Source organism: Dermacentor silvarum, chromosome 6 (assembly GCF_013339745.2).
Source record: "Dermacentor silvarum isolate Dsil-2018 chromosome 6, BIME_Dsil_1.4, whole genome shotgun sequence".
Classification (NCBI taxonomy): domain Eukaryota; kingdom Metazoa; phylum Arthropoda; class Arachnida; order Ixodida; family Ixodidae; genus Dermacentor; species Dermacentor silvarum.
In genome coordinates this window covers 159725764-159751758 of record NC_051159.1, presented here as the reverse complement: position 1 = coordinate 159751758, position 25995 = coordinate 159725764, and the positions used below count along the sequence as shown (strand labels likewise).

The 25995-nt window shown below is 47.9% G+C and overlaps 1 long non-coding RNA gene across 1 annotated transcript; it reads right to left on the bottom strand.

Annotated features, from left to right (window-relative positions):
* On the bottom strand, positions 1-19137 carry LOC125946435 (uncharacterized). The gene is made up of 4 exons (XR_007467587.1): positions 19091-19137; positions 10232-10347; positions 2551-2594; positions 1-335 (listed from the first exon to the last, which is right to left on the bottom strand). It is a non-coding gene; the product is annotated as an uncharacterized LOC125946435 (long non-coding RNA).
* Between the last annotated feature and the right edge of the window lie 6858 nt (positions 19138-25995).

The window sequence follows — 25995 nt, the reverse complement described above, 5'->3', positions numbered from 1 at the left end:
CTTCGCTCTCCCTAGACCATTCACTGCTGCGACATTTACCATTTTTCCACGACCGCGGTCTATGCCTGGGTGATTTGGAAGGAGCATGCCCCAGTCCTACACTAACAAATGTATGCCCCATAGGGCTCCAAGGTAACCAAGGAATATCTTCGACCAGATAGGTAGGCCAATCATTCCCCACTGTTGCAGTGTAGAGAAGCAGCCGTGTTTCTTGACGCGGCCGCGCAGGAAGGACTGCCACGAGGCTGCCAGACTACGTGGCTTCACTCCCGTCGGTCCGAATCCCACGAGGTGAAGTAGCCACCGCGGAACTGCGATGAACAGCCATGCTCCAACTGCAAAGTATACGGGAAGAGTAGCTGTGGACGGTGAGCTGAATAACCTCAGACGGGATTCCTGCTCGCTGCGACTGCACTGTGATAAGGTTTGTGTGCAAGTGCATTACTATAGTTAGCAAGCGCTTCCGTCAGCAAATAATTGTCTTGTGTGTGTGTGTGTGTGTGTGTGTTTACATGGTAAGTTCCCTGAAGAAACAGCCTGCTCCTGACGCACTGTCGGATCAACCGCGTGTTTCTATGTGCGCCCAAGCCCAGGGCTCGACCGCTGGCGCCGCCATGCGCCGCTCGCGCATACCATGTTTCTAGCTGCCGCCGTTGTAACGGCGAACACGCCGGGCTGCTGGTGACTAGGCACAGCTGTGGCTGCTGTTAAGGGATTGATGGTATTCCTAAATAAACGCATCACTGTTTTGATGATCCAAATATAACCTCACCATCAGGGAGGGAGCAGTCTACCTGACTGGAGCAGTATTTTTTTATTTGGGTTGTTGCGGAGCGCTACGCGGCGCTCCGCAACACCCCAACGACCGCCGCTTCGCGTCGGTGCCCGGCACCGCGGCTTCCGCCGCGACACCGGGGTACATCCGACCGCACCGCCAAACAGAGAGGGAAAAAAAAGAAAATGCTGATACCAAGAAAAAAATTATTCTGGCCAAAGCAGGATTCGAACCCGCCTACCCCCAGATCTCGAAGCGAGGGTCGTAACCACTAGTCCATACAGCTATAGTTCCAGAGGGCGCATTCACGCGAACCATATGATTGCGTTCGAGCGCCCTCGGCGAATGAAACCACCTAGAAACATGGTACGCCCGAGCGGCGCATGGCGGCGACAGCGGTCGAGCACTGGACTTGGGCGCCAATAGAAACACGCGGATCAACCCGCCGATTGAAATTTTGTGCGTCACTTGGCTACCATTTGGAACAACACGTTCAACATCCATTTAAATAAACTTCAGGTGAAATGAACCTAAAGCAAGCGACAGATTTTGTATGTGTGACTTTTTGTCTTTTTTTTACTCCACAGTCAACTTACAACTACTGTTAAAATTGATTTGTAAAGGTAACTGAGTTCAGTGCGTCAAGATGCGTTTTAGGTGTAAGGAACAATTAATGGGTTGATAGTTAACGGCTTATCGTTATAGTGTAGCAGAGTGCTCATGTGTGTCACTTTTCCAGTCATTTCAAATAGTGCAATTACTGTTTGCCTTGTAAATGAACACACTTTGTTTCTTCAAAAAACAGCATCTTCACTTGCTCTCAATTACTTACGAATTTTACTTGCGCTGATTTACCTGTGGTCTGGTTTATCTACGCAGTAGAGAAACTTTCCTGGACCCTATCGACGGCTCACCCCAGTTAAATATTGTTTCACAGTATAGCAAGTTATCCTAGTAGTGGTTTACGTGTTGTGTGATTACGCTACTTTCGGATTGGAAAACCAAGTACGTCAACATTTCCGCTTTCCGCACTTCGCTAAGTCTTGTAATGAAGTGTGTTTATCTATCCAATGTATATTGGATTTACTTGCTTGATAGGTTTCGTTTTTTCTTTTGATTAACATTGTGGGGGAACTTCAAGAACTTTGTTTATGTCCTTCCGTGTCTAACTTGGCTAATTAGGTATGTCCACAAGGTATGTGCTATTGAACGGGTATGTGTCTAAATAGGGGGGATCTTTGTTGCCGATAATTCCGCTTCTCATGAACGCACTCCGATTCTTTTTGTCGCTACATATCTGAGCCTTTTTCTGTGAAATGCTTTTCAAGACTTCGCTAAAACGTATAGCAGGGTCTCTTTAAACTATTTAGGCAGCTAGATTAACAAGACTGCAGTCTTCGGTGCTACAAATCTTGCAGTGATGGTAAAGCTAGAGACGTTGTAAACCTTAACTTGAAAATCAAAGTGTGTACATCACTAGCCATGCATCGCCCTCATCTCACGGTGGGCGTTGCGGCGTTTGGTCGTAGGTTAGAACGTATACCCGCATGGCCCGTTGGGCCTACGCAGAAAAAATAATCTTATTTCACAGAATGTTCAATATGCTGTACAAAAACACATACTATAAGGCATAATACAACGGTATATTTCTTTTCATCTTATGGTAGTGTCGTACAGAGCATTATAACTTTATTCATTCCATTGGTAGGGCACTGCATGACTAAACGCTTCTTGTGTATTGAAAACAAAGGGCATTTAAATGTTGGCATACTCACAGATCATGCTGGAAACTACCAGGAGAAAAAGCAACATGGCGTTTCTGAAAAATAGAAAAGTGGAGTACAATATAAAAAAATGTGGTTGATCCCTCTTATATAGGAATCGGTATAGAACACGAAAGTGAAACGTGTCTTCACAGAAGTAGTGTAATGTTTATTGCACATTGATATATAATGTCTATTGGTGTTTTGTGGCTAAAGCGCCCTTAGGCGTTGATGCACCCACGCTGACGCCTGGTGGCACGTCTCCTCCATCACGACTACCAACGTCGATGACCATGAGCAACCGTCGTGCATATGGAAGCTGCACTACGCTGCACACGCTAGCACAACGCGAAAGACGAAGCACGTAACTGACACACTAAATACAACGCGCAAGACAAAGCACGTAACTGAGTCGTCACCGAGTCAAATCAGCGCGTACAGCACGTCGTAATTGCAGCCTCCGCGATCAACTTCATAAACATTTTCAGAGCTAATTGCGGAGGCCACGCTCCGCTGTGCTGAGTACGGTGAACGCCACCTAGGTGGCGTTGGTAGTGCTTCTTGATGCCAGCGTCCCTTCGAATGCTGGCATCGAGGCGTCGTAGTGCTGAGACCACCGAAGCGTTCACTGTCGGTGCGCGTTAGTATAGTGCCTAGAATATACTTACTAGTGTGCCGACCGCGGGCTTTCCGGTGGCACGGAGAATGATGCCTTCCGCCGGCGGCCACCAGACGGCGATAGCCGTACGGACCGTGCTATTCCGAGCGGCGTCTCTAGCCAACGCGCGCGTGTGCGACAGACGCCAATGGGCTGTCCCAGCCCGTTTCGCTCTGCGGAACGTTGGTTGAGGTGCAAAGTGTAATCGAAAGAATATGATTTCGTTGCACTTACAAACGAGCGTACGCACAGTTATCATTACAACGCTACACGATACCAGGTGTTTCTGCGAAAAATGCCAATAAATAAATATGTGGTTTCCGAAGAAGTGTAACCTTTTTCCACAGTAAAGCATTATATGCGAGACATGCCCACAAATGCTAAATTCACACCAAGTTGTAACTAATTACCATAAATGACGGTAATTAAACAGGGCACATTTTCATGGGCGGCGAAACACCGTTGACTAATTTTGAACGAGCGCTCAATGTAGCAATTATTAAAGTGTTTCTCACAAGCGACAGCCGCCAGAGTTAGCCTTCGATCTGCCCTCTTATATTCTTCTCCCACTCGGCAAAACGTTCTGGGTCAGCAGGCGCGCTGAATAATGAGACTTGCTCGTTGTTTGAGCGCTATCCAGTTGTACAATATGGGACAAAACAGGTGCTGTGTTTACGCCTCGTTTTCTGCGACGACACCTCGGTTCCGTCCGTGAACAGACACAAGTGCGAACCCCGCGCACAGAAAAGAAACCCAGCAATGACATGCGGAGGCACCACATGCTACTTGCTCGAAAGCTACAACGCGCCGCAACCGACTGCGCTTACGAACGCGCATCCGAAGTGCATCCGAAGCGCAAGCGACGCGTGATGCGACGCTCGGTTAGCACGGTCCCAAACAGTGTCGCCGTCTGGTGGGCTCCGGCGGAAGGCATCACCGGCGGTGCCAGCGTCTCCCATTGGAAACGCCCGTCGGTCGGCACACTAGTAAGTATATTCTAGGCACTATAGCGTTAGTGTCATAATGCAGTACTTCTCTTTTCTGCTCGTAGGCGGCAGCACCGCCCCGAGCAAGAGCGCGGGTACACGGAGGAGTGTTAGATATATAAGGCGCGTCTGTGTAGCTCTCTGCAATTGCGTTTGTGGCGCAATGGGTTAAACGCTCGGCGATCTATCGTCGCGGACCGAAAGGTCGTGGGTTCGATTCCCAAATTTTGCATGTTTGTGGAACTTTTTCTTCTGGTTTCTTTCTTTGTATTATGTTCGTGTATGTTCGTGTGACGTATTTCCGTGACGGAAATACGTCAGTGAAGTCTTGGTGGACCCCGGCATAAAACACTTTCGTGTTAAAAAGTTGTCGCAGTTTCACCTGAAAGGTGAAGCATCAATTGCGATAGCAAATTTGTAGAGAGCTATACGGAGTAATGATATTAGCTTTATCAGCTGTATAAACTTGGACATGCAGCAGCACCGGCAACACGCAGAACTGTTGTCGACGCCGTCGGCGTTTTGCCCGCGTTCGCTCAAAATGCATGTGGCGTTGGTGACTGTTGCCGGAGCCTCTGATATAAACAGGCACTTGGTGCCGCAGCTATATAAACGTCGCCTCCCTTTCCTTCGCCTCCCCCACGGCCTCTCGCGCGTCGGAAGAAGGCGCGTTTGCTCTACATATATGGTGATTGTAAAGGAGGAAAGAGACGCCTGCTTCTGCAGCCCTTAAGCGAGCACGGCGCAGAACGCGCGTTTGTTCTCCGCCGTGCGTTCACTCCCCGTGAAAGCGCGCGCCCCTCGCGCCCTTTCACTCGCACATACAGCGTTCGCGACGATTTCATCTCCATTGACGTCATACGGAACCTCACGGCGACGGCGACGACGACGGCGACGCCGACGGCAGAAATCTGCTTTTGAGTGTCCATATAATTGCTATCGCAATAAAACTAACACACGTATAGATCCGCCGAAAGTTACGTTGCACAAAAAGATATGAAAGTACATGATGGAATTATGTATCGAGGCCGCACAGCGGAAACCTCCAGCCAGCTACATACTTTTTTGTGCTTTGTGAAGCTGCTTGATAGCGCACTGTGGTAGCACAAGATCTGGTTTCATTGCTGTATGCCTCGCTTCACGAAAATGCAGTCTTGGCCAAGAATATGTTTCCACCAGTTCTGCATTGCGAGCTGCACTTTCTCTGTGTCTTCCTTCAGAAACTTCATCGACGAGCAGAACCGCGATCTGCCGCTGCAAGCACTCATCGAACGTGTGAAATATTCACGTACTGACGCCTCGGTTACAGGTTTATCCTTTAGTGCTGCAATCTATACATTCATAACTTGCACCCTGACGTGCCTGATCTTCTCGTCAGACTGTGTTCTCTCCGAGCTTAATGACGAACCATCTGCACGGCACCTTAATGTATCTCGCATGTACGACGAAGTACGTGGTAACTTCTATTTTCATAGTGCCTGTAGCCCGGTGCGTACAAAAAGCAACACGGAGTTCTCACCGCAATCGTCGAGTACTGATGTGCCTACGAGTGCAGGACATGCGTACAAGTTTTTCGTGGGCAGCATGCGCACTGAGTTTGCAGTGGTATTTTAACATACATAACTTGTACAATAGAAGATGAAGAAGAAATCATTGTCTGCAAACGCCAGGACGATTTCAATTTTGCTCTGGCTGTCACCTTGTAGTACATGCTATACGTGTGCGCTTGAAAATATATTTGTATGTAGCCTGTCGTCTGTCTGTCCACGTAACAATATTTCTCCTGGCCATGGTAGGTGGCTGTGAAAACTCATCTTGCCCTGTTAGATGGCGCAGGCGTTGCGGGTGAGAATCAGAAGAAAAAATTCACCGACGATTACAATACTCCCTAATGCGAAATTTGGGTGCAGTTCTATATGTGTTTTCTTTTCGCGATATATTGGCTGGCGCAGGTAATCTGTCTCGTGCGGCACGTTGTAAATTGATCGAAGTGTAGGGCGACTGTCTCGCTAATCTGGAGGTCGCGAGAGCCAGCGCGTGGGTGATGCATGGGAGCGATTCAGAGCAGCCGCCACCGGCAGACCTCCCAGACGACGCGCGCTACTCTGGCGCCATCTCTTTGCCATCGACATCGGACTACACTTTTCTTCTCACGCTTTCGCCATACTCTCCGCTTTCCGCCTCATGGTTCCGCGACACCCTCCTGTTCGCTTTCCTCCTCGCGTCTGTCATCCGCCGCGGTGCTCCGCGTTAGCTCTTTCATCCTTCGCTGTGCTCGTTCGCTCAGTTACGAGTGACAACGCCGCCACCGCCACTCGCCGCCGGAATAGACGCCTAAGAGCTGTGCTCTAAAAAGCTTCAGATTATTTTGGCGCTTTATATGAGTCAATGAGAGCTACATGAACATAATTGCAACAAATAGCGTTGGTGGGCAAGGTACCGCATAGGGAAATTTAGACAGTGCGCAACAATGTTCTGCGCATCAAGTCTTGCAGAAGTGAAACTACGCGCATGTATCAAGGGGATCGGAAACGTAGGGTGGAGGGGGTTCTCCTCTAGTCCGAGGTATATTGATAACAAAGACACAGAAATGTGCGAAACGACGTAAAGGATAGCATCGAATAAAATAACTAACTTTGACCACTTGCGTCTTGTGTGGAACCCAGCAAATGTCAGTGCATGAGCGCTTCAACATTCCAATCCCATCCGAATCCAATAACAGTGGCCCCAATTGAATCTATTTCGTTGTGCTCAGCGACAGGCTAGCGTAAATACTCTGCGTGAAAGCTGTTGTACAACGTTAAATTTCTGTTCATCCACTTCGTGTGTTGGCGCTGGCTGCTTGTTCAATGACATGTTCTGTACAAAATTCACGTTTATGAGGCCATATTGATTTCAATTGTACTCTCAGTGCCTCATGCGCTCTCGCCATCATTACTCTCACCTTATTATGAGCTTATTATCAACAAATAATACTTTTAGTATACTTTATTGGCAGTATCACCCAGTCGTCTTATTGCCGCTGTTACGATTCACTTAGAGTGGTCATGCCCGGACCACGTGCAGTCTGATACGATTCACTCATAGCGGCCATGCCTGGACCACGTGCAAACGCATGGGAAACGGTGTGCCTAGCGATCTTGCTCGTCAACATGAACAGACGAGTCCGTCGCGAGGGTCAGAGATACGTCAGAGACGAAACCTGCCGTGCCACCTTGCAACTATCTCACCCCCGCTAGGGACGTTCACCCCGCTACGGTCACCCACCATCACTACTTCATCTGGTTTGTCCTGTCCTGCAGTGGTTGCAGGAGAGGGGAAGAGTGAAGAGGGCCCGAATGGTGGAGGGTGTAAAAAAGCCAGCAAGCAGCCACGTGTATATAGAACACTTTTGCTTTGCCATATAGCGTGCAGGTGCATGCAGGCTAAACGTTTCTTGTATGTTTTCTACAACCCGCCGTGGTTGCTCAGTTGTTATGTTGGGCTGCTGGGCACGAGGTCGCGGGATCGAATCCCGGCCACGGCGGCCGCATTTCGATGGGGGACAAATGCAGAAAAGACCCGCGTACTTAGATTTAGGTGTGAGTTAAAGAACCCAAGGTGGTCCAAATTAATCCGGAGTCCCTCACTACGGCGTGCCACAGAATCAGCTGGTGGTTTTGGCACTTAAAACCCCATAAACGCCGCTCACCCATAAGTATGTATTAAACTTCTGTGATTTGTTTTTACGTCACCTCGTCTTCCCTGCCGGACCCTCTCTGATGGTCAACCTGGTTCGAGCTCCAAGAAGACGCTGTTGAAGGTCCACCAAACCCCGGCCCGTATCACCACACGGTATAAAAACGGCCTCAGGATTCAGGAATGCATTATGAGGAGGACGCTTCAGCTTCGAACGGCTCGACACCTTACTGTCGCTAGGTGCTATCACTATTGATTCCTTTTATTGCTATTTATCACTATCGTAGCAATTATCGCTATTCTAGACCGCTCGCTTACATTTCAGATGACGCTGCCGAAGCCGAGGTACTAATTCTTTCGCCCTTCTTGGCGTGTAGACGTCTTACTACTCTTCCTCAAGCTCAAGTTAGCGAGAACTCGGGAAGTCGTACAGACAAACTGCATGCCTAAAGATGTGGACAACAAAAACTTATTACTTTTGGCAGCACCGGTATAAAGAATACATCTTGACACTAAATAGAGCGCACAGCAGGACACAAAAGCTTGGCAACAGTTTGAAGAATGATAACCTTGTCATTATTACAGGTTACAAAGTACCTTTTACGTTTTGAAAATTAGCTAAAGCTGTTGAAATCTATAAGGGAAACGACGCGTACTTCAGAACATGCAAAATTCGACTAGCAGAGACTGAGCTCATGAGCCTGGTTCAACTTCTTTGTCCTTTGGAAGTGTGCAAGTTATATTGTCGGGCGTGGAGAATGTTGGAAATCATGCTCGCGCGGCGTATCGAGGAGAATGAAGTGGTGGTTTGCTCGCGACGACCGAAATGCTGATTTCAGGCTTGGAACGTTGTGTTCGCCATGTTTAGACCACTTAGCACTCTGCGCCAATGGACTCTGCAGAAGTGGCTTCTCCAACAGTACACGCAGTGACCCACTTGCTCTAGCTGTTGTAAGCGGCAGCTTATAACTAACAGTAAATTGGTGCTTATAAGCACCATCACGTAGTCAAAGACTCACTGCTAGTGTACACCAGAATGAGCTTTTAAGGGGGGAAAATCAATGGGTAAATAAACAATTTTCGCAGAGGTATTACCTCGGCTACGCGAGAATTGTAATATAGTACCATTCCTACCACAGCACCACTTATTTTACCGAGTAACAACGCACTAAAGCTGTGCGCATTCGAAAGTCAAACTGTTACAGTTCACAAGACAGCATTTTCTTGTACTATTGCCGGCAGAGTAATATACATGGAGTTTGAATTTTAAAGCGATGGAGCTTAGGGCCCCGTATCCAGAAAATCCGGTGTCAGCGTCGTGTCGGCGCTGGGGTCCAAGCCTGAGAAAGTAATCCCGAGCCACCCCAACCACGAAGGCCCTCCTCGTGGCGCAGAATTGTTAGTGAACTAATTGAATTTCTCAAAGTAAAATCCGTAAGAACAATCGTAAAGTACGACTTAACCACAACCTTCAAATATGATAGCGTCAGATTGTAATTTGAATGTACGAGAAAAAAAAAGTTCTGTTACGAGGAAACTCGAACACAAACCCCTTTTCCAACATTCCTGCCGTACAACAGCGGCGCGCTCGGCTAGATTACTTCCAAAAACACCATCCAGATGGCACTCACCTACTCGGCAGGTCAAACTGGGACTTAGCCTGCCTAATGCGTTTTGGACACCCGCACCCTCGGGGCAGCAGCAAACAATAAATAAAATAAAAACAAAATGTCCTAGGGCCTTCACATTTTGATATATGACGGCTTATATTGCCCCTGTGAAAATGTAATCCGAGCAAAGCATTTGTGTTTAAAAGTGAGGCCGACTTTAATGGGAACGGTGTAAGCTTGGTCTTTGTAAGCTGGCTTTCCCACGTCATGTGTTGCAGTGAAGCCTACTCATAAAGAAAAAGGCGATGTGAACGGGGCCCGATAACACTATCGCATTTCCACTCTTAATAGCGAAGCTTAAGCATCCTCCAATTTTTATTGAGCTTTTATGCACTTCAATCCTTCCTTAGCAAAATGTGGAATAAATAGAAAATAGAAGGACGCACTCCCAAAATTGATTACAACAATCACGCGTTATATAAAATGCACCAATGTCAATTGAGATAGGTTAAATGGTTTCTTATCACGAACAGTTCTGATTTTATGTGCATTCAAACAAGGACATTGCGGTTAGCCCCTAGGCGAAAGTTATTACAAATGCGTAAGTTACTTAGGCGAAAGTTATTACCAATGGCGCCCATCCACATGGGAACAGATCGCCGGGCAATGCGTATGCTCTGTAAGCGCAAGTGACGAGCGCGCAACGGCGACCTATTAAGTGATGTAGCACTTGACCATGTTATTACAAACCACCAACGCACAGCTCAGGTAGATGCGCCGACCACGAGCCACTGCGCGCTCCAGTTGGCCACAGCAAGGGCTTTGTTGTCTGGCACCGGCTTCGAGCGCTACCTGGCTGCCTTGGTGGAGTCGGCAGCTGGGCAAACAAATTTGTATCTTCAGGTTTTACCGCTCATGTTAATCCAAGCGTCAGATATTTTAGGCCAAGCGCCAGTCAATTTAATCCATGCTCAACACATTTATTCCCAGAGCCAAATATTTAATCTACGCGCCACGTATTTTAATCCTCACGCCAGTGAATTTATTCCAAAGCAAAGATCGACTTGCGGGGGTGTTTTATGAAGTTGAAAATAACGATTAAATGTGTGTTTACGCTGACCAAACAAAATTGAATTGACTTCTTTAAGAGCGTTGTCATGAGACAAAAAAAAATGCCTTTACTGTGCGATACATCATCGAAATAATGTATAACCTGCCAAATCTTTATCTGTAGCTAATGTAAATGCGTTTTTTTCTGCTTTCCAGTGCGTTACGATGGAACAAATTTGCGAAACGGTTGAGGTTAACTAATGCTCATAAAGCTCGTGAAGATAGTATAGTCATTTGCTAGTTTGTTCCTAACTTAAGGTGCTCGCGCACGCTATAGTTAATGATTTGGGGGGTTGTACTGGTATGGTATATTATATTATTGCCATGACTAGGGCTTTGCTGACATGCATTGAAAGAAACAGGCATCCAGCAACAAACCGTTGATTTCTAAAGCTGATAAAAACAGGCCGAAAAGCACGTCAGGTGACATCTCATAATTTTTTTTCTAGAAGCCCCGCTGACATGAATATCAAGTCAACGAGCTTCGAACAAGCTCTGTGGTTATAGCCACTTAGCCACCTCAGATCACGCGTAAGAGGGTGTCGCGCAACCTCACGCAACATTCGACAGCCCACTGGTGATTCCCAACCATACTGACCTGGATATCAAGCGATCGGGCTTCGAAGGAGCTCTGTGATAGTACCCACGAAGGTTACGTCAGACCACGTGGTAAAGGAGGTCACGTGACCTAGTAACTTTCGGAAGCGAACAGGTGATTCACATACACACTGACAGGGGTATTAAATGAACGAGAATCTCAAAGCTATGCGATGGTACACACGTAGCGAGCGTCAAACCACGTGGGGAAAGGCTGTCACATGACCTCACATATCTTTCGCTAGCCCCTGCATGAGTCCGGACCATATTGACATGGATATCAAATAATCAGGCTTCGAAGAAGCTCTGCGATGGCAAGCACGCCGCGTACTTCAAACCACGTGAAAGGAGTCACGCAACCTCACGTACCTTTTACCAGGCTCTCATGGGTCATCCAAAACATAACGTCATGGATATCAAACGAACGGGCTTCAAAGAAGATCTGCGATAGTACGCATGTCGCGTACTTCAAACCAAGTGAGAAAGAGTCACGTGACATCACGTAACTTTCGCCAGGCTCATGGGTCATTCCCAACCATACTGACATGTGTATCAAACTAACGGGCTTCGAAAGAGCTTTGCGATAGTTCACACATAGCGAGCGTCAAACCAGGCGGGAAAGGCTGTCACGTGACCTCACGTATGATTCACTGGCGCGTGTATGATTCCCAGCCATATCGACATGGATATCAAACGATCAGGCTTCGACGAAGCTCTGCGATGGCACGCACATTCGCGTACTTCAAACCCCGTGAAAAAGAGTCCCGTGACATCACGGAACTTTCGTCAGGCTCTCATGTGTCATTCCGAACCATACTGACATGGATATCGAACAAACGGGCTTCAAAGAAGCTCTGCGCTTGTACCCACGAAAAGCACATCAGACCACGTAAAAAGCAGTGTCACGTGACCTCAAAACTTTCCGCAGCAATTGGGTGATTCAAGAACATACTAACATGCATATTAAACGAACTGCAATCGAACAGCCACTGTGACTGTTGCCACGTAAAACGACGGAAACCGCCGGGAAAAGCGCGTCACGTGACTTCACGTAACTTTGGATCGAACGTGACTGACTGCTGAACCGATTGACATGAATATCATGCCAGAGGAATTTACCTTGAAATGATGTGGTAAGCATAGATGAATTGAATCGGTAAAGCTTGCCACACTTTTTTTTTCCTCGCACACGCATAGGAAGAGTGAGAGACGTGCGAATTCTGGTTTCGGTAGTGGCTCTTCACACATTAACGATGCTATCAAATTGTTCTAAAGTTCTCGTTGCACGTAATGTTGTCTGATTTGTGCGTAATCACTGCACACTGACTGAACTGGAAAAAAGATAGTTTCACTTTTTTGTAACCGTGTCAGAATCTTTCTGTTGCTCAATACGTGGTACATAAAAGTCTTCTTCCTAGCGTGAAAGAAGCCTGCGAATACACGCAGAATTGCCGCGCGGCTGGCTGCTCGAGGCACTTTGCATGTATTCGCGGGCTTCTTTCACGCTCGGAAAGACACTTTTATGTAGCACGTATTGAGCAACAGAAAGCTGTATCGGCAGTTTTTCACGTTGCTGTACAATTTTCTCATTGACACTTTTCATCTAATTGTAATATTTGCGAAGTTGAATAATTAAGTTAGAATAATTATGCAATTAGGCGAAATGCAAAAATAACCACAGTATCTCCAAGCGACGGCATACAAGATTGTCTTGGTTCTGTCCAGCTACGTGGCATTTGCATATGTTTATATCCTGGCGTATGATGGTTGGGACACCCTGTATCATATACTTCTTTTCCGGCAGAACGCACTGTACGCTGCTCAGCAACTGAAACGCCATAATCGCACCGCATGGCGGCTGGTACTTTTTGCACCATCAGTCAGCAATGCGCGATCGCTGCGGTATCAAATTCATCGCAAAGTCCCTGGCTATCATCGTACACAACAATGCTTCAACTCGGTGGACCGAGCGCTCGTAGATGGTACAAAAAATGTTCGGAGCGATGCCCTCAGAGTGTTGCCTTTCAATCGCTGAGCAGTGTACCTTCATCGAAACCTCTGGGTGCCAGTGCACCTTTGCTTGTGATTTTTCACTCGCCGCGGTGCAACCCAATAAATATTTGCGCTGCTGAGCTCGAAGTCACGGGTTTGACGGCGCTCTCGGTGACCACATTTCGATCGGGCAAAATCCGACAACGCTCGTATACTTAGACTGAAGTGCACGGTAATATCGCCCACTACGGTATGTCTCACAACTATATCGTAGGTTCTGCACGAAAAGCTCCATATTTAGCCTAACTCTTTATTATTTTTAATCTGTCTGGACGCCATCTGCCCTGTTAGTGCATGGTCACTATAGCACATATTAATTCAGTTATATTGGGACTTTTGTAACTTAAATGAAAGACAGCGAAATGTATTGCTCTATATTATAAAAGGGTTCAAAGAAATACGTTAATTGAATTATGGAAACTGGTTTATGACTAGAGCAGCACTCACTGAGACGATCTTTCTCATCGATCAAAGATGGCCTTCACATGTCGCAACATTTCGGTGCGGCATCCAAAAAGGAAAAGGTGTGCTCGTGATATGACGCACAGTCCGTGCGTTGTACTCGCTGTATGGAGCGTACGGCTGCCTCGATGAGCATGGCCCGTCGGTGTTCTTTCTTTGTCATGCCCGGTGGAATTGTGAACAATTCTTGGCGGCGCTCGCTCAGGAAAGCTTTAACATGCCACTTGAACTTTGAAAACATCTCTTCCATAGTATTGAAGAAGGGGCTGTAGGGTGGCAGATTCTTCGCAGAGTGTGCCATGCTTGCGAGGGGGCGTTTTCAGCGCGATGGTGGGCCGGTGCATTGTCAAAAATTAATACGGCGTGGCTGGTGGAGTCATTTTGTTGAACTTGCTTAGAGGCTTCAGCAAGAAATTAATTTAATACTAGCCAATGAACTTTATCTACTGTCTTCCAGAGACATACGAGCGATAATGTTTATGTTTGCACCCTTCGTACTAGGCACCATTCGAGCTGCTGGTGTTCCGCGTTTTGCCCTGGCGGAGCTTCTGGCACACCGCACATTGAAATTTGTCTCATCGACATAAATTAGGAAGAGATTTGAAGTTTGATTTTGGAGCCATTGCGCGTAGTCTTTGTGGTCGCGCTTTACGTCACTCTGGTTACGATCAGCTGATCTGGGTGGGGAAAGCTTCAATATGTAGACGTGAAAACCGAGCAGTCGGTCGATGGTAGACGTCCTTACTTGAAGTGCTTGGTATCCTTCAGATAGTGTTGTCCGTATTTGGTTGAAAGTAAATGCCAGATTTTTTTCCGCTATATCACAAACTGCGGTAGCAATGTCTTGCACAAACCTCTTTGCAGATCCGACGCGCTTTCGTGCGTGATCCCTATCTGTAGCTGCAATGGAGCGCACAGTTTTGATATTAATCTCTAGGGTAGCTGCCAACTGCTTCATATTTCCTCCCCTTTTAAAGGTGTCGACAAACCTCTCTCTGTCTACTGTAGAGACTGATCTGTATGTACTTCACTTTCTCTACGCCTTGTGCTTTCAGGGGTCGGCCGCGCCGAGTTTGCCTCATCCATCGCGACAAAGCAGAGGTTTTGGACGTCCCTCGTGAGCCGGGATTCACGGCAAGAGCATTGGCTGTACGGGCCGATGAAAAGCTACTGCAGCAGTTTGCTGAGAAACCATCACTTCGGGGATTTTCCTCACGCCGCAATGGCCGTCTGCTTGCTCATTTTCCTTTGCAAGAGTTTCCTAAACCATCCACGCCTACCCTAACTTTTTTCTCACTAAAGAATAGTAAAAGAAAAAAAATTTTTCACCGAACTTACCCGTACCCGTCAACGAAAAAAAAATTCAAGAAACATCGTTGCTACAGAGGACAGTAAAAAGTTGTGTACTCTGCAGAACGACTGTGGCAACCAGTAGCTATCACCTGCAACTAAGTGACGTGTAAGCAGTCGTCTGCTTTCGTCTCATTGAACTGCTTGCGGGTACCGTTCAGTTGCAGAGTATATATACTGACATTTTGCCGTCGCCTGTACGCACGACGTTTACTTTCTTTTTTTTTTAATATTGACTAAAGATACAGCCAGAACATGGTACGAGCATATTGTCCATCCGTTCTTTCGGATTTGCGCTGTCAAATCAAATCCATACTGCAGCCACCAACTTCCGCACCCTTTCGCATTCGCCACATGGAAGTAGCTCAGCGAGGAGACCAATACCATATGGCTAGCTTTAAAAAGAAACTATTTTTGAATGCTAAACGCTAAGAATGTGCAAAATGACCTGCGCTTAAAATCCGCCGAGCAAGGCGCGCAATTACCGCAGACAAAATGTTGACTAGCTGAACGTTGTTTCACACCCAGCGCGTTTCATAACACTTTATTGCTGATGTATTTAGAAGAAAAGCAATGACGCTATATACCTTTGGGATCTTCCTATATTAGAAGGAATTATGTCCGGTAGAGAAAATTTAGGTGCTGTTGTCTCCGCCATAAACCAAACTTCGATACAATGCACCAACGTAAGATTAATGTGGAGCGAAAAGAAATGAATTAGTGAATAAATAAAAATAAATAAAATAAATGTTTTAGCGTCGTCGAGAGGGTACGCTTTTCTAATAACATGCGTACTTACGCGATTATAGCGTTATAACGGTATTTTGGTCAGTAATAAAACTGCTCAACTGCAGCAGGGATCTTAGGACATATTGCCGTAAGTGCGCATTTTATAAGCCGGGAGTACCCTTTCGAAGTTTCTAACTGGCAGAGTCTTGAAATACTATTTTTATAGCGGAAGCATTCTTTGGCGAGCATCCCAGCCACGTCACGCGAAAAATATATAGCCTTGTATCACCACAAAAATTTGTAATTTGCGAAGTTAAGGCATTTAATCGTTATATTAGTGTAAATTTTGATCTTTGGTTGCTTTATAACAGATAAGGAACAATTTGAACAAAAAGAAAAAAAAGGAAAATAAGAGAATACGCAAAAAAGCGAAACTATCTTTTTTTTCCAGTTCAATCAGTGAGCAGTAATTACGCACAAATCAGCACACAATTCTGAGTAACGAGAACTTTACAATAATTCGATAGCATCGTTAATGCGTGAAGAGCAACTACCGGAACCAGAATTCGCACGTCTTTCAGTCTTCCTGTGCGTGTGCGAGGAGACAAAAAAAAAAATACGACAAGCTTTACTTTCTGGCAAGTACACGACGGGTGCACTGTAGAGACGGCGTGAGTTGTAGTTGATTCGATGGGGCGGCCGCAACGGGGGGCATACGGAGTAGGCCAACGGCCGAGGGCGCGGAGCGCCGCAGTAAGAGCGAGGACTTCCTTGGACGGGGGGGCCAAACGTAGACTGCCATTTATTTCAACAGATGGAAAGGGGTACACGGCACAGTACTCTTACAAGGTTTGGCGCGGCGTGGCGCCAGCCGTCAAAGCAATCCGAAAAACTGAGGATATAACAGGTACCGTCACCTAGCTTTTGCAGTTCCCATTAGAGCACTGCACGGGCTCGGGCTTACCCGAAAGCCCGGGCCCGGCCCGGCCCGTGGGCCGGGCCGGGCCGGTAGAGGAGTTTTTTCACGGGCTCGGGCCGGGCTCGGGCACGGTGTGTGCTTTTTGACCCGGGCCCGGGCCGGGCTCGGGTTTTTTGACGCGGGCCCGGCCCGGGCCCGGGCTGTCTGCGAGTTATTCTCGGGCTTCTCAACTCTGAAAAACATGTATTTTTTGGTCTCGGGCCGGGTTCGGGCCGGTTTCGAGTCGGGCTCGGGCCGGGCTCGGGCTTAAGATAAAGGGGTGGCGGGCTGGGCCGGGCGGGTAACGTAGATTATTTCCGGGCCCGGGCCGGGCCCGGGTCTCGCCATAAAAGTTTTGATCGGGCTCGGGCGGGCCGCCCAATGTAAAAACGGCCCGTGCAGTGCTCAATGTAAATCGGCCCGTGCAGTGCTCTAGTTCCCATTCTTTGGATATTCATGTCGGCATGGTTGGGAATTACCCATGGGCTTGCGAAAGTTACCTGATGTCACGTGACTCCTTTTCACGTGATGTGAAGTACTCGACGTGCGTACCATTGCAGAGCTTCTTCGAAGCCCGTTCGTATACTATCCATGTCAGTATGGTTAGGAATGACGCATGAGCCTGGCGAAGGTGACGTAATGTCAGTTGACACCCTTTACCACGTGGTTAGATGGGCCGTACGTGCGCATCATCGCAGAGCTTCTTCACAGGCCGTTGGTTTGGCATCCATGTAAATATGGTTGGGAATCACGCATGGGCTAGCGAAAGATTCGTGATGTTACATGACACCCTTTCCCATGCGAATTGAAGTACGCGATGTGCATACGATCCCAATACTTCTTCGAAGCAAGTTCGTTTGATATCTATGTCAGTACGGTTGGGAATGACACCAAAGTGCCTGGCCAAAGTTACGTGATGCCACATGGCTGTTTTTCAAGTGGTTTGAAGTAAGCGACGTGCGTGTTATCGCAGAGCTTCTTCAATGCCCCATCGCTTGAAATCCATGTAAATATGGTTTGAAATCATGCATGAGTTAGCGAAAGATATATGAGCTCAAGTGACAGCCTTTCCCACATGGTTTGACGCTCGCTACGTGTGTACCATCGCATAGCTTTTGGGATTCTGGTTCATTTCATACCCCTGTCAGTGTGTATGTGAATCACCTGTTGGCTTCCGAAAGTTACTAGGACACGTGACCTCCTTTACCACGTGGCCTGACGTCGCCTTAGTGGGTACGATCACAGAGCTCCTTCGAAGCCCGACCGTTAGGTATCCAGGTCAATATGGCTGGCAAACAGCAGTGGGCTGGCGAATGTTACGTGAGGTCGCGTGGTCACGTGATCTGAGGTGGCCTAAATGGCTATAACCACAGAGCTTGTTCGAAGCTCGTTCACTTAATATCCATGTCAGCGGGGCTTCTAGAAAACAATGATGAGATGTCACGTGACGTGCCTAATTTTCGGCCTGTTTTTATCAGCTTTAGAAATCAACGGTTTGTTGCTGGATGCCTGCTTGTTTTTATGCATGTCAGCAAAACCCTGTTCATAGCAATGATATAATATAATACACCAGTACATCATTGCGATGATGTATCGCACAGGAAAGACATTTTTGTTGTCTCATGACAATTCTCTTCAAGAAGCCTATTCAGTTATGTTTGGTCGGCGCAAAATTTTGCGTCTATCGTTATTTTGAACTTCCTATAACACCCCCGCCAGTTAGTCAGTTAATACTGTACATTAATAGAGCCTACTAATACAGTGGAAATAAATATAGGCTGACGATGATGATGATGATGATGACTCTACATTTGATGATTCCGAATGGAGCAATGAGGGCGTTTGACATCAAGAAACAGGTCTGGCAATGTGGTATGAAAAGGTGCCAGCAAAGAGTGCTTTAGAAAAATAAAAGAAAGTTGAACACGATAAGCCTATTGTTTCACTTAAAATACGATACCTCTTTATTTATGAGTGGCTGACTAGTATTTAGCAAGTGCAGGTTGAACGTAGGACAGAGCTGCGACCCGGTTCAGTGTTTTCAGAACCCCGGCGCCAATTCCACACATGTTATTTTGATGTTTTGTTATCCCTAAATCTGGTGCTTTTGGCATTTAATTGCAATGTATGACACTAGAAACACTTCCGTTCTATGCATTTTTATATCTTTTCAAGGGGATAACCATAAAACAGGTGCGGCAGACTACGACAAACGTACATATACGCATAGGCTATTCCTTCAATAATGCAGCATCATGCCGCTCCTTGTAGCTGCTGAGGTTCACCATGGCCATGACAGAAGGTATAAATTAGGCAGCTCCGTAGTTACAAGGCTTTGTGAAATAGGTTGGAGTGAACTCACCGGTCTGGTTACCGGAGTCGAGGCACTGTACGCACTGGCCGCCCACCGACCCCCGCACGCTGATGATGATGACCTTAACGTCATCGGCACCTACCCACTCACGGGAATTAGCCAAGAGACTGGCCATATTTTACATATGTGCTAAGGGAATAAATTTAGAAAATCTATAATTTTGGTGAACAAAGTAAGCGAGTAGATTCTAAGCCGTTTCAGTGGATAGTCATTCAATATACCACCACATGCGATCATCCCTTTAGGAGGATAATGATGATTATATCTAAAAATGCCACGAACCCCCTATCGGTGGCAGGCCAAAAATGGGGTGGTATTACCGCTGAAAGCACCCTATATAATAAACCTTTGTGGGCATTAGGAGAACAAGGTTTTAAATATATAAAAGAAACCCTACTTATAAAAAAGTTACTTGTAGTCTTGTAGTCAGCCTTCAAAAGCAAAGAAATAAAAGTAGATGAATACATACGTCACTATCATCGGTATACAGAATCTTTCAGATCCTTAGCGCAAGTTTTCGATTTTAATGTAATTAGCATTCTTAGAATACTAATACAACTTGTTGTCTAACCACCACCAAATCAGAGCTTTGGCCACTGGGCATATGCCTATTCGTGTCCTATGCCCTAGAAAGGGCAAGTACGTGAATAGACGAGCAAGGCAATAGGCAATATTTTAAGAAGTTGGCAAAAGTTAGCAAAAGTGGCCAAAGTGTGGAAAAATAATAAAAGTGAGCAAAGTGGGGCTTAAGCGTGCATTCAGGAAGGTTTGTTATTCTTTCCTTTTCTCCTGCTTGTCCTGCTTGAGCGCGCACTGCGTAAGAATCCCGCTGAGATAGAGAGGAGTCAGAAGGTCAGCGACAGGAATTCAAGAAGCCGCCTACAGAGAATTGCATAAAAGTGCCTCCCATTTGCGTCATTTTATTGCGATAGCAATTATATGGACACTTAAACTGGATTTCTGCCGTCGGCGTCGCCGTCGCCGTCGCCGTGAGGTTCCGTATAGATAACATCATCGCCGCGCGCCGTATGCCCGAGCGGTAGCGTGCGGGGGACGCGCGCTATCACGGAGAGCGAACGCACGGCGGAAAGCAAACGCGACCGTCGCGCGTGGGGCTTTGGGAGGGAGGGAGGGAGGGAGGCGGGGCGACGCTGCGCTCCGGCACCAAAGGCCTATCTTGCAACCGGACGCAAGGGGAACTTCCCACTCAATCTTCCACGCGCAAGCAAGGAAGCGGGACGGCAGCGCTGGAGGGAGCGGGGGGGGGGGGGGGGGGGCACTTCTACTCTGCCAACAACCGCGCTCGTCGCTCACCGGCCGCACTGTCTCTTATCTCCACACGGCTGTGACCTTTTCTATGCGCTGTGCATTCGCCGCTCAGTTGCCGTTGAAGCGATAGACCGCACTTACCTTCGCCCGCTGCGACGTATATGCGCTTGCTGCCAGCGTTTTGACAGTCGTTGTCTGCGGTCATTCAGTGTGATCTATTTATGTTTGCTTGTGCGCGCTCACACCACGCTTGTTCATTCAGTTAGTAATAGTCGGGCCACATTTTTCAACGCACGCTACACATGCAATGCTGCCCGGATCGGCAGTGCAGCGCTACAGGTGTGTCCCTTCGCACGCGCTGCCCACGGGAAGCGCTTCTCATCAACACCAGCATTTCACACGCGCCTTCTCGTGGTCATCGAGTCTCTCTTCATGTCGGTCTACTTACGCCGCAGCACACCTGCTTACTTAATCAGCTCATGTTTACTACAATTCATATTGCTACCAAAGCCGCTCACCTTACTTCGTGTCACATTGCTGTGTTGCTATCGCATTCATTGCTTCGCCCTTAGGGCGAAACTGTGACATTTTTTTTGCACACCATTTACATTTCACAATTGCGCAAACATCAAAGAAAACTTCAGTTTATACCGGTTTCCCCATAAGCGTGGAACTCACGTGTAAATGGTAATGAGCCCGAAACACTGAAAATACCAGAATGACCATTAGACATTATAATTAAAGATGTGTCCAGAAATATGACGTGCCTCTAGATTGCTTGAAAGGTAAGCGCATTACCGTGAGCAGTCATCGCGGCAGGAATTTTGTCAGAATTTCAAAGCCTGAATTTTCAGGATTTCCTTCGAAAACAGCCTGAACACGACTCTTACAATGGTTCTATCGTTTAGGCTACCGTTATGGGTTTGAACTACATTTATAACTTCATCGCCGTGCACCGCATGCTGTATGTGCGAGCTAAAGTGTGCGCGGGTGAGCCGATAATGGCGGCTCAATCTCATGCGCGCAAGGGAGGGAAGCGGGGAGGAAGCACACCATTCTCCGTCGCGCGCAAGCACCGGGGGGAAAGGAGGCAGCGTTCTACTCCGCCAGCTGTTGCGTATGGTGCGGCCGGGCGCGGCCGCGCGGGCTATATTTTGAAAGCGATCCGCGATGGGGACACTGCGCCGAGTGCTGATAGCTTCGTGTGCGCTGTGTTCTCGCCGCTTAGCTCGCGTAGAAGCGAGAGGCCGTACGAATGCCAATTCGCTCGCTGCTGCTGCCGTGCTTCCACGCTCCAGCGTTTTGACAGCGAGTTTCCGCGGTCACTGCGTGACATGTGTTCGTGTTAGCTTGTGCGCGTGACACCATGCTTGTTAATTTAGTTTGTAAGCTAATGCTTACAAGTTTATACGGCCGATAAAACAACTGTCCTTACTTTGTATAGCTGTCTACTAATTTGCTATCGCACTCGACAGCTGTGCCTTTCAGATGAAACTTCGGCTTTTTTATTGCGATAGCAATTATATGGACACTCCAAAGCGGATTTCTGCCGTCGTCGTCTCCGTCGCCATCGCCGTGAGGTTCCGTGTGACGTCAACGGCGATGAAATCGTCGCCGTGCTCCGGACGCTGTATGTCAGAGTGAAAGGGCGCGAGGGACGCGTGCTTTCACGGGAAGCGAACGCACGTCGGAGAGCAAACGCGCGTTCTGCGCCGTGCTCCCTGAAGGGCAGCGTCTCTTTCCTCCTTTACAATTACCATATATAGAGAGCAAACGCAACTTTTTCCACACTCACCAACGCCGCGCGCGTTCGGTGCGAACGCGGGCAAAACGCCGTCGGCGTCGACAACAGTTCTGCGCGTTGCTGGTGCTGCTGCATGTCCAAGTTTATGCAGCTGATAAAACTGCTATCCTTACTCCGTATAGCTCTCTACTAATTTGCTATCGCAATTGATGCTTCGCCTTTCGGGTGTAACTGCGACAATTTTTTGTCTTTGAATCTTTACAGAAACCTTTACTTACAACTATTTGATGCATATTTGTATTGTCTAGAGCTTATTGTCGATGTATACAGGTATATATTTGTTTCGATTTATATTTCCTCAAATTTATTTGAAATCATTGACCCCTCGCACCACACATGTTCTTGGACGATCATACACATCGTACAGACCGTTAGAGCACTGCACGGGTCGATTTTTTCAGCCCGGGCTCGTTTTTACGTTAGGCTGCCCGTCCGAGCCCGAACAAAAGTTTTATGGCGAGACCGGGCCCAGCCCGGGCCCGAAAATAATCTATGTTACCCGTCCGGCCCGCCCCGCCACCCCTTTACCTTAGGCCCGAGCCCGGCCCAAGCCCGGCTCGAAACCGGCCCGAACCCGGCCCGAGACCGAAAAAGATCACTGAACGGTATTAAAAAATAAAATAAAGAAGATAATGGAAGGAATTTATTCTTAAGGCATAAATACATGTCATACAATCATTAAATTCTGCCGGTGCTAACATATGAGGCAGAATCTTGGAGGTTAACAAAGAAGCTCGAGAAGAAGTTAAGGACCACACTACGAGCGATGGAAGGAAAAATGTTAGGAAAATGTTAGGAAAATGGAGCTGGGTAGGCCATGTAATGCGTAGGATGCATAACCGGTGGGCCATTAGAGTTACATAATGGATACCAAGAGAAGGGAATGCGCAGTCGAGGACGGCAGAAAACTAGGTGGGGTGATGAAGTTAGGAAGTTTGCAGGCGCTAGTTGGAATTAGCTAGCGTAAGACAGGGGTAATTGGAGATCACAGGGAGAGGCCTTCGTTCTGCAGTGGACATAAATATAGGCGGATGACGATGATGATGACATTATTGCATTATTGTCAAATGCAATAATGCACACCAATTGAGTGGTCTGAACGCAAATACCAGCGCGCGAAGTATACGAATGACCCTGCCGAGCAGAATCGCCAGCAGTTTACAACGGCGCGACCTTGATGCGGCCCAATCCCCTTCTATCGCCGCGCGACCACAGTATTTTTCCATGTCGGGCGCCTCACTGCAAAGCATGCTCCGCCCCAGCCGCTCGTCCCACTCAACGGTATTCTATAGTACACTCTAGCCGAAGCGCAGCCACGACCGGTCGTGAGCGCAACGCATGGATGGAGTAAATGGAAAGTTTCTCGTTCATCCATGGTGCAGCGTAATGCGCTGCTGCTAGGCGGCCGGTTGAGAACATGCGTGCGAACATGGATGGACGCAGTGCCATATTTCAGCCGCGTGATTAATTACCTTATCTTAGCAGTCATCGTTTTACCAATTCGCCTTTGAAGAATCAGCAAGTCGCGAACGCGCTTGCACCACGCTGAAAGCTTTACATTCATTTAGGTAAGGTGTACAATGGCATCCTTTGGTTTGAGGAGACTTCAGTCTTTCTGGACTTTTACATTCTGTTCAAACAGCGCAAAATACGACGGAAGAAGAAAAGGGAGTACCACTGCTAGCTTCCAGCTGCGCCGGGGCAACGGGTTTTTCAGAGTGGAGACGCGCGAGGATAACTCGCTGCATGTTACATGCACACCACCATAAAGTCCGAGCCCGGCCCGAGCCCGCGTCAAAATACCCGAGCCCAGCCCGGGCCCGTGCTGAAAAAGCACACGCCGTGAAAGCGATAGCAACACAGCAATGTCATACGAAGTAAGGTGAGCGGCTTTGGTAGCAACAACACGCAGAACTGTTGTCGACGCCATCGGCGTTTTGCCCGCGTTCGCTCAAAATGCGTGCGGCGTTGGTGACTGTTGCCGGAGCCTCTGATATAAATAGGCACTGCGTGCCGCAGCTAAACGTCGCCTCCCTTCCCTCCCCCTCCCCCACGGCCTCTCGCTCGTTGGAAGAAGGCGCGTTTGCTCTACATACATGGTGATTGTGAAGGAGAACAGAGACGCCTACTTCTGCAGCCCTTAAGCGAGCACGGCGCAGAACGCGCGTTTGTTCTCCGCCGTGCGTTCACTCCCCGTGAAAGACGCGCCCCTCGCGCCCTTTCACTCGCACATACAGCGTTCGGCGCGCGGCGACGATTTCTTCTCCAAATGACGTCATACGGAACCTCACGGCGACGGCGACGGCGACGGCGACGGCGACGCCGACGGCAGAAATCTGCTTTTGAGTGTCCATATAATTGCTATCGCAATAAAAACTGCTCTACCCGGCCCGGCCCGGCCCACCGGCCGGGCCGGGCCCGGGCTTTTGTGTAAGCCTGATCCCGTGCAGTGCTCTACAGACCATCACTGGAGGAGAGGCGTGCTGGTGGAGGAGGCGACCAATGAGAGGTCACCCTGGACGCGCGCGAGAGGGAGATTGTGGTTGTGAAGAGTAAATAGGTGCGAGGAGGAGAGGCGCTAAGAGAAGGTGTTTCTGTTTGGCGCGCCCTTTCGGATAACGCGCAACGCGTACAGCTGCTGCCGACGCCGTCCGCGTTTCCCCGAGTTCGTGCTGAACGCGCGCGGTGTCCATGACTGCAGCCGATGCCTCTGGTAACGGCTCGGCAGGTTTCGACCAGAGAACTCTACACTCGTCAAGTAGCGTCGGCAGTCGCTGCCTCTTCTCGCCTCCCAACGTTTCAATATAATATAACCTCCTGTGGTAGATCTGTGTTTACTTGCGTTTAAGCAATTACATCACGTGCACCACATGCATGTGTAACACTCGTAACTCTCGGTGTAACTAACACAACTTCGCTATTCGACCATCTTCACGGAGTGGAAGGGCGGTGATTTTGGTCAGAACCTAGCCATGAACAGCTTCGCTGTAAAAAAAAAAAAAGTCTTAGAAGTGTCTCGGGGTCCTTTTATAGTGCTAGCTGTGGGCTTCTCTCGCCTGTGGATATTTCGGGGCACTTGGTGACAAAAGACTACAATGAAGTCGTCATGTGAATATGAGTAGTTTCCAGGCAAAACGGACCCAATTGTCCACAGGCAGAATTCCTACTTGCCAATGAGGATTATGCACCAGGTCCGCCATGCCGGAAGCCGTCGCGCACTCGCGGTCGTCATTGTTCTCCTATTCGACGACGCTGTTGCTGCCGGTTACCACTGTTTGTGCTACATAAAATTTTCCCATCAGATTGCACAATACATCTTCAAGAGCATCGATCAAGGTCGTCACGAGATTCAGTTGGGCCCAGCTTAAGATATCGGTCGTGCAAATGGTGAAGAAAGTAAAAAAGGTCCCGTTATTCAAAAAAGGCAAGTAATAACCACACCCGTTGATGGCACAAGAGCGCATTTATAAAGATAAACGAGATTATTGAAATTGTAACCAGCTTTTCTTGTGACGAGGCATTCAACTTTTTTTAATGAACACAGCTGTTAGCGAAGCATTACCAATACCATTACCATAATACCTTCATCACTGTAGTTACAGGTACTTCGATATGCATCAGAAAGCCAACCAGTTTTAGGCGTGGATGCCGACTGCACTTTAACAATACTCGTATTTTGCCGACACATCTATTTCTTCAGACTCGGCCCAGCTCTCGGTCGACGAAGATTTCTCCGGTATTTAACTCCTATCTCATGCTAAACTATTAACAAAAAGTGGTTCTTACTCCGGTTGCGACTTACTCCCGAAGGCGTCAAATG